The sequence below is a fragment of the Acomys minous genome (genome assembly GCF_964271855.1).
Source record: "Acomys minous genome assembly, chromosome: 9".
Classification (NCBI taxonomy): Eukaryota; Metazoa; Chordata; class Mammalia; order Rodentia; family Muridae; genus Acomys; species Acomys minous.
The window spans coordinates 119,071,232-119,081,005 of record NC_140490.1 but is presented as its reverse complement, the minus strand read 5'-3'; the positions used below and the strand labels follow the sequence as shown (position 1 = coordinate 119,081,005).

At 45.8% G+C, this 9,774-nt stretch overlaps 1 protein-coding gene across 3 annotated transcripts in view; it reads left to right on the top strand.

Annotated features, from left to right (window-relative positions):
* Nucleotides 1-5,603: 5,603 nt before the first annotated feature.
* The window catches only part of ARMC1 (armadillo repeat containing 1), a 29,773-nt gene continuing 25,602 nt past the window's right edge, over nt 5,604-9,774 (top strand). The window contains exon 1 of one of the 3 annotated variants that reach the window (XM_084794647.1): nt 5,604-5,786. The gene's annotated coding sequence lies outside the window, so the exon portion shown is untranslated. Of the gene's footprint in view, nt 5,787-5,869; nt 6,091-8,743; nt 8,764-9,774 lie in introns of those variants that run through there. The other 2 variants (XM_084794648.1, XM_084794649.1) reach the window with 2 other exon arrangements.

The following is a 9,774-nucleotide window of genomic DNA, read 5'->3' as shown; positions in this document are numbered from 1 at the left end:
TGGCTTGGACTCGGAGTAACCTGGCTGCAGTCTGATATGCCCCATCATAAAAATCGCCCCTTTCCCTAACAGACCTTCTATTGTTGATAAGCAAATTCCCACCACAGAGTATGACAATTCTGGGTCCCTCTGCCTTGGGCCAGATTCTGGAGTTGCTACAGCCTCTTGGTTGGTCCTGCCTGCACTGAAATGTGTGGGTGACTTTGGGCTGGCCACGCTCCACCACCTGTGCGTGCAAGCCTGAGGTTCCGGTTGCACGTAGGTGATTCCTTCAGTCACTGTGGCTGGAGCCTGCTGCAGAGCTAGCTGATCGCAGCAGCATCCTGAGGCTTCCACGCTCGGGGACCCCAGCCTTGGGCACTGGGGATTTTTGGGGTGAGTCTGGGGGAATCCTCTGTGTTTGGGTAACTCCTGCCACGCTGGTGGGAAGACACAGCCAGGACGGAGGCAGCAGGGAATCAGCAGCTACTGCCGCCTCAGCACTTCCACGGCTGCTAAAACACTGCACAGCCTGGACACAGTAGCCTGCTGTACAACCGTGCTCCAGTGAGGGCAGTTACAGCAGCTATATATCATAGTAGCATGATAACATTTTCAAATCTGTCCACCACCGGTTGCTCAGAACGTGTAGCAGTTGCCTCCTTGGTTTGGGATAGAGGAGGTGGAGCCTTCAGCACCGCTTTTAAGGGTAGCCAGGTGACTAAATGCCATCTTTGTTAGCGTCAATCATGTGGCAGTCGCCATCTTTGTTAAGGGCAACCACATGACTAACCACCATCTTTATTTTCAGATGTAAACATGCTCACCAACTCTGTTAAAATTCTTATTAAACTCCAAATACAGCTTCTGTGTTTTACAATGGATACCTAATTCTGACTTTCACATTTTCAAGGCTATGTTTTCACCCTGATCCAAAATGTTTTTGTTTCTAACTTATGTCTTTACTAATTCCTAGACAATTAAATAAATGCTGTTCCTCTTGTCACCAGCTACCCTGGATTCAACTACAGGTTTCCTGGATAATGGGTCTGATACAGTTTTTAAAATTTCTACAATGTTCTGTTGTATAAAAAGTCATTTTTCATGATAGTAAAACTTAAATCACTGTCTTATAAATGTATTTAGCCTTATTTTCTAAATATGATGTTATTAATCATACAAAAACTGTTCTGCTCTTTTATGGACTGTGTTTATATTTTTAAGATTCCAACTTAAGAAAGATAAAATCTAAGGTCTTAGTCTTTAATGATTAAGACAAACTATAAACAAAAATTTGTCTATCTAAATATTTTCAAGATAGACTGCAGTGTCACTGCCATCTTAACTAAAAGGCTGAAGATGGTTCCTAAGCCCCGATACAGTAACTGGTAGAAGTACTTTAAAATCTTTAAAACTGGAGAGCAGCCTTCCTGACAGGCTCAGCTACAGCAAAAACTATGCTCCAGTGGCCTTAGCCATGCCCTGAGGCAAGAAAATAGAGGTTTGCAATGCCCTCTCCTGCTGAGGTCCAGCCTGAGCCAGCTCCGACAGGGACTTGTTTCAGATGCAGCCAAAAAGGGATCACTGGTCCCACAGCTGCTGCAGCCAGAAAGGGACACCGACCCCACAGCCCTGCCTGCTAGCAGATTGTCCTATGGATGTCAGAATGCTCCCATGCAGGCTTGTCCTCTGTGCCCAGCCACTGGAGGGGCAACCAGCACAAGAGTTATAGACAGTTCCAGCCTTCAAGTTACTTGACCTGTTGGAGTACAGCTGGCTCTTATATTGAGGAGCCTCACCTAACCCAGGCTACTGCTACAGGTGTATTTTAACCTCACACTTGGGTTACACAGTCACATTGCCAACGGCTAGCAAGGGAGGCTTCAGGTACCTTCACAGCCCTCTTCAGATGCAGGAGACCAGACTTAACCTGTCAGGTCTAGATATGGTCTATCTTGTTACAAAACTTCCTCTCACCAATCTTTTACCTAAAGAACAGTGATTGCTTACAACAATTTCACCTATATCTTAAAGCTTCCAGAAAGACATTTTTACAAGTGTTAGAAGGTCTAAGAACGTATTTTAAGGTGGATACATACAAATTATTAATGCTAGAAGGTCTAAAAAAGTGTTTTATGAATGCTAGAAGGTGTAAGAAAGTTTCAAATTGGTAAATGCAAGTTATGAAGGTCAACATGTCTAAAAGGATGTTTTATTTCTTCCCACTGCTGTCCTGTTGCTGTGCTATTGTATTAACTGTTTAGAGTGTTGACACTCATCACAGGAGCTCTGATTTACTAATCTAACTATGGTAAGAAATTCCACTATATGATCCCCTGTCATAGTTCCAAGCTCAAGATTTTAAATTTCCTTTGGGTTTGTCTTTTTCTTAAAATATCTCTCATTGTGCTAAAATAATATACTTTCAGTCTTCTGATTAAAAGGAAGAAGCGGGCTGGAGAGATGGCTCAGTGGTTAAGAGTACTGTCTCCTCTTCCAGAGGTCCTGAGTTCAATTCCCAGCAACCACATGGTGGCTCACAGCCATCTATAATGAGATCTGGTGGGCAGTCACACATGCAGTCACATATTGTATACATAATAAATAAATATTTTTTAAAAAATAAAAGGAAGAAGCCCCTCTTTCATGATGTATACTGATGCTGAAAATCACGCCCAAGTGAGCCTTTCCCCTTTTGCTCTATAGGAGATTTCTGTCCTCTCCAAGTTATTGTTCCAAAGATGTTAGAAAAGTTCTACAAGGCTCCTGTCTTTCCTAAACTCACCTCAAAGAGTGCTTGTGCTTTTAACACAGAGTTCTTTTCCCAAGCCTGTACTATACTGTATGTCTACTGCTTTTCCTATAATGTGTACATGTATAACAATGCGTATTTCACTGCAGATTTCAAAAAATGATGATGTTAGTGTGTCTAAAATTTATCTCTGCTTTATGAACTTAGAAGGATTCTTGTAAGCCATAGAAACCCACCTCTCAGGTCAAACGGAATCAGGATAAGCACTGCCAATCCAACGTCTAAGTTTCCTACCTGTCACCGGTCTCTGAGGGTGCGACTCCTCCCCCTTTCCCTGGTTTTGGAACTCCTTAACTACCTGATTGCCACCTTTCTGCACACAACACCAGCTGATCCCCTTCCTAGTTGGCGTAAAAGCTTCCCTTTGTCTGAGAGACCATAGACACCTCTGGTTCACTGGGAGTGGAGTTACCCAACCCCAGTCTGCATGACTGTGGCTGCTCCTTCTCGCTGACCTACAACTAGGACTATTCACACTGGGTGAGAACTCTGACACAGTCCTCCCTCCGCTCCCACTACTCACACTGGTGAGAACTCTGACACAGTCCTCCCCCTGCTCCCACTACTCACACTGGGTGAGAACTCTGACACAGTCCTCCCCCTGCTCCCACTATTCACACTGGGTGAGAACTCTGACACAGTCCTCTCCCCGCTCCCACTATTCACACTGGGTGAGAACTCTGACACAGTCCTCCCCCCGCTCCCACTATTCACACTGGGTGAGAACTCTGACACAGTCCTCTCCCCGCTCCCACTATTCACACTGGGTGAGAACTCTGACACAATCCTCTCCCCGCTCCCACTATTCACACTGGGTGAGAACTCTGACACAATCCTCTCCCCGCTCCCAACTGTGCTTGGCCTCCAAAAAAATCCTAATGTACTAGGTGGCTGTGTCCTGGGGCCAGCTTATCCACAGAGCTGTGCTCTTTTGGTTGCTGGCTGGCACTGACGAGGCACTGGGAAGTCTGTGTCCCTGTTTTTTGAGTTACAACTCGTTTCTAGGGATGCCCTAATGGATTACTGACTTCACCTACCCATGAGAAACAGTCTATTCGCCACCTCTCCAGGCTCCTCTGGGATGCCTTCTGGAGAAATTCAAATCCCTATGCCCACATTAAGGGATGCTAAACTTACATACCTCTGCAACCGAACTTGGACAGATCCAAAACTAAACCTTTTTTATTATTGCCAGCAATTGGGTAATATGGAAGGAAGTTCCCCATGTTCAAACTTTTCTTTGCTCTCCCAAAAATTTCCAAACATCGTCTCTTTCCTTATTTTCTAGCCTTTTCTCTTTGCTTTTCCAAGACTTTCAAATGTACACCTAAAGGGAAATTTTTCCCTAACCTACTAACTTTGTCTTCTGCCCACATATATGTTCCAGTGTCCTGCCAGACTGCCCACATCCAGGACACCGTCGAAGCAGCTGCCCACAAGTGCTCTAGTCTAACCTCACAGATCGAGGAAGCAGGACCTGCATTGCCCTCCCAGCTGCAGATGTTCTCAGACCCTGGACAGCAAATGCAACAGCCTGTTCTTCTGGGACTTGGCCAACACTTCAGCCTTTTAAACCCCCTATCACTGCCCTACTGTCAGCAGGAAGCAGTAAAAGACATTGATTACTTAATTCCTTATCCATTTACAAAAGGCTGAGATGGGGTGCGCCAGACTCGGGACAAACAGCTCCAGGTTCTCTGGTCCCTATCTGCTGCAGGACATGGCTGGCATGCCCTGCCCTCTACCCTGAACTTTAGGACAGAGCTTTCCCTTTCCCTTCACTATATAATCTGGACATTTTGTTGCTATTGCCTACCCCCCCTTACCTACATTTACATATTTTAACTTACCTTACATAAAAACAATCCAACGCTCATTTTTTAAATTATAGGAATAGGAGGAGTGTTAGGATTCTGCTTCAGTTTGCCTACCTGTGATGTCACTGCCTACCTGCCATGAGAGCATGTCCCAGCCCAGTATACCAAAGGACAAATTCCTCTCTCTCACCCCCTTTCTCATTTCTCCCCCCTCCTCTCTTCCTCTGTCTCTGTCTCTCTGGGGTACCACCTTCCCTCTTTCCCTCTCTCCTCATGCTCATATAATAAGCCTCTGTTGCCTGGCATCTTATTTTTTTAAACATAAGACAGTGTGATGGGTGCATTATTTTCAGATTAATCTTCGGGATTTGGATGACAATTCGAGAAATAAAACCTACCTAAAGCAACCTCTCAGTGAACACTTATCAACGAAACAAGTATGTCTTTAATAGAAAGCAGAATTAACAAAACCTCATGATGAACTTGAGAAACTTCTCTGAACAGAATTCTCTTACAAACTCTTCCCAATGTGAAGTCACTTCAGGCAACACAGTAAAAGCACTTTGCTAGAAATCTACACTAACAAGGGAATGAGCGAACTCCAAGGACGCCAGGATGCCGACGTTCAGAGTAAAATAAAAACAAAAACAAAACTACAAGGAAACGTCTTGAAGATTCTGGGTAAAGACTCACAGACGCGGATGAAGGATTGCAAGGTTGTTTTATTAGACCTGGAAGACTTATTAAAGACGGAGCAGTCTATTTGAAGTTCAGAATCAGAAGCCTTTCCTGCCGCGGGAATCCTGGGAATTGTAGTCCCGGAGCCGGAATGGAGCAAATCTGTTTAGCATTCTGCGGACGGCGAGCCCTTGGGTCCAATTCAGTGTTCTGGCTCCTCATAGGTCCTGCCTAGTTCACCAATGAGAGACGCGGTTCGGAAGCATCCCTTCCTCTGATTGGCTGTCCTTCCTCACGTTGGATTCATGCTCAGCCAATGGGACGATAAAGCCAGCAGAGGTGACAGGGTCACCGCGGAGCCTGCGGAGCCTCCGCCGCCAGCGCCTGTTCCCTGTGGCTCTTTGAGTCAGGCCCACGGCTCGGGGTCGCCGCCCGTGCTCCGCCGTCGTGGGTGCGGCTCTGATGCTGCGGCAGGCCCCGGAGGCCGGGAGCTCCGGAGGGTACGTGGGCCGGGGCGGGCCTGGGGCCGGGGCGGGGGGCTGCCGCCGTCCGCCGCTGCTCCCGCCTCCCGCCAGCATCCCGCGGGACCACTCGGCAGGCTCCGGACGCCAGCTGCCCTCCCCGCCTGCGCTGACCAGCCTGCCCGCCTCTTTGCGTTTGCTCTGCGAATCCCGTACACCCCGCGAGTCTCGGCGCGCAGGCCCTTTATTCAAGAGGAACCCGTGTCCACAGGTGGTGGGGTGCAGCTAGCGGCGCCTTGCGTGGTGCTGTCTCCCCAGCGCTTGCAGTCGAAGTCCCCGCTGGGTTAGTTGTTCTGTGCTTGCTTAGTAATTGCCAGAAATTTTACTCTCCTGTCTTCTTACTTTCTTTCACCCTGATTCCCGCTCAAGACTGTTAGGTGAAGAAACTGGCGTTTGGAAGAGGCAACTCAGTTCCCGAAGAGTTACAATTAATAGCAAGGAGAACCCAAATCGGACCTCCGTGTTTGGTGGTTGTGGTAGTGGTTGCTTTTCTGCCCCACTTACTTGTTAAGGACGTAGGCTGTGTATCCGCCGCAGCTGTTAGCACGTGAGAGCTAAACACGTCTTTGAATTAAGTGGTGATTCTTGGCATAAAGAACAGAAAAGCCTTTCTGACTTTTGCCCCAACACTGAAGTCTCACGTGCCTCTTAACTCCGTGCTCCCAGGACTATCGTGACAGCAGCATAGTCCTCATCTGGATGGAAGCTTGTCGGATTTCTCAGATTCCCAGACCCCCGTCTCACCTACTGAGCTTGAACTTGCTTTTTAACAAGATCCCTTAGGTGATCGCAGTGGTCATTAAAATTTGAGGATGGTTGTGTTTGTCCAGATAGAACAAGGTAGAGAAAATAAGGCTGGGTCGTGATAGTGTATACCTTTAATCCCGGCATTTGGTGGGAGTGAGGTGGTGGGGTGGTGGTGGCAGTGGCAGTGCCCTGTTAATTTCAGGGCAATCTCGGCTACATAGATCAGCCAGAGCTAAGTAAGGAGAAGAAAAAGTAAGGCATACAGTCTATGCACTTGCGCTTTAGTAAGATTTAGATACAGAAAGGAGTACCCCCCCCCCCCGCCGCCCCGCCAGAGTTTTGCTATTTGCAAGACTGAATTTTTCCTTTTCAGGAAAAAAAAAATACTTTTTTGACCATTTTGACTTAGCAGCCCCAAATCTTAAAATAGACATCTGTATTCACTGTTTCAAAATTGTCTTGAAAAAAACATCAGTAGCTGGCTTTAGAAGTGAAAGAGCAAACTAAAACACAAGAAATGTTAATTTACTGCTGCCAGTTAAGTCAGTTTGAAAGAACCTTCTGTTTAGGTACACAGTTTGCTGTAGTCTAGCCCCCCTATGTAAGCCCCCAGCACCCCAGTTTTCTTCCATTTGTCATGAAGACCCTCCAGGTAGTCTCTTTGGAAAGAAGGGGTAGAGTTGCTACTGATCCCAGTTTTTCCGGTTTATTCATTTGGTTATTTGATAAGAAAGTTCAAACAAACTGCTGGATTCATGTATCCCAATTCTTAATAATTACAGTGTCTTGCAGAGCTTTAGTTAGTTTCAGCGTTTTCTTGTTATTTTCTGTGATTGAGTGCTCTGCTTGCGTTTACGCCTGTACACCAAGTGCGTGCCTGGAACTGGAGCTGCTTTCTAGGTGCTGGGAATTGAACCTTGGTTTTTCTGGAAGAGCAGCCAGTGTTGCTACCTGCCCGTCAGCTCTCCAGCCCCACTTGCAGCGCTTTGTCCCCAGGTGTTCCTTTATACACCAGTATAAAGTTTCAGGCTCCAGTTTGCACCAGAAATCATTTGATGTGCATAGATCTCAGATTTTCCCTCCTAAAATACTTAGGATGTTTAGGATAGGGCCAAGGCACTTGAACCGATTGAGGCTGTCCAGGTCTACACTTCTTGACCTTAGTGCTTTTGATGGAAATACAACCAACAAACAAATGACCAAACATTTGTACTTGAGCTAATGCGGTGTTCATTACAGAAAGCGGAGATTTGTTGTTTGTTTTAATAACCTTCAATATGGCTCATTAACTACTATAGGTTTGCTCAGGTCAGCATTTCAGATTATTTAAAATTATTGTCCCTTTTTGTGTGTGCTCTGTACTAGTTTGGGTGTGTGTGCATTTGTGTCTGTGTGTCTGTGTCTGAATGCCTGTGGAGGTTGGAGGTCAAATTTGAGTGTCTTCTTCCATCTCTTACCCCTTATTTTTTGAGGCAGAGTGTTTGGCTGGACCTAAGGGGCTAAGCTGGTTCCAGGGCTGCACCTGCCTCTTCAGTTCCAGCACTGGAATTGCTAGCTGTGTGCCACTGCCCTTGGGTTCTTTGTTGTGTTCTGGTTTGGTTTTTCTCTTTTGTTCTCTCGTTTTACACTGGTTCTTGGGATTCAAATGCAGGTCCTTGTGCTTGCTCAGTGAGCACTTTGCCCACTGAGTCCTCTCCCCTGCTCGCGCTGCGCCCCACCGCCTCTGCCTCTGTGCATTAGGGTGCATGTGCATGTCTGTGAACATAGGTGGAGGCCGTAGGTCAACATTAGGTGTCTTCCTCAGTCTCGCTTCACTTTACCTTTTGAGACAGGCTCTGTCACTGAGCCTCCAGGAATCCACCTGCCTCTCCCTCTCCAGCTAGGATCACAAACATGCACACTGCACCCAGCATCTACATTGGTGTTAGAAAAACAAACTAAGTTTTCTTGCTTGTACAGCAGACACTTTATCAGTTGACCCATCTCTCCAGCCCTAAAATTATTTTTTTACTGTGATACAAATGAAGAAATGTTTTACATTAGTGTACAAAGTAATGATTTCCTGATGTCATCTTCATACAGATGTGTCATTATATGTTGCTCTCATTCCTTTCCATTCCTCTGTGTGAGATCTGCAAAATTCGGAATAGGGAAAGTGTGGAGTGAATCCTGCAATAATCACTTATAACGGTTTTTCCAGCCTGTGAAGGTAAATATTTCCACCAAACAATTTGAGTTAACTTGATATTGAACACAAAACTACAAAGTATATTCAGTACGTAAATTGGGCTTCAAGTTCTAATTTTAAAAAATTCATTTTTAATTATATATGAGTGCAAGTAGCCGTGGAAGCCAGAAGAGGGTAGCAAATCCCTTAGACCTGGTGTTACAGGTGGGTGTGAGCTACAAACCTAGATGTTCAGAGCGGAACTTGAGTCGTCTGCAGGACCAGTTTGTGCTCTTAACTACTCAGCCATCTCTTCATCGCATAAGTTCTGCCTTCTGAGCCAGGCAGTGGTGGACCCCTGTCCTCCTGTCCCTCAGAAACAGAAGAGTGTGTGTCCCTTCCCCCACCTCCTGTTTCCCTTTTTAGAGAGAGAGAGAGAGAGCCCCCATCCTGTTTCCATCTTCCTAACTCCACTCTTATTTTAAAACCATCTATTTTGATAGGCATGGTCATGTAATCATGTAATCTCAGCACTTGGAGACCTTTAGCAAGAGGCTTCCTTCAAGTTGAGGCTGTACAGTGAGACATTGTCTCAAAAATAAAATTAAGATAAAGTAAAAGTTTGTTATGTGAACTCATAAGTCTGCTGAAACATTGATTATTTAAGATCCAGGTCACAGAGTTAGAAAGAGGTGTCTGTCACCTGATGCCGTCAAGATATTAAAATAAAATGAACTTTTGACATTGAGTATCTGCCCTGCAGTTTTGGATAAAATCTGTAATGTGAGCTCTGCCTGCTTTTCTTCCCTTGTTTAGAAGCTGTGGTTGCTGTGTCGCTTGACCACAGCTCTGCCTGCTTTGGTTGTTGGGTTTCTGTCGCTGCCCGATGTTCCTGACTCTTCCGAGGCAGGCCCTCGTTTGAGCCCTTATCAGTAGGGTTAGAAGATTGCAAGTTTTAAGATATTTTGGACTGCAGGCCATCTCAAAGGAGCAGCAAGATTATATATAATATTTAAGGGATAATATCCATTAAGTAGTTATCCAAGGATGACC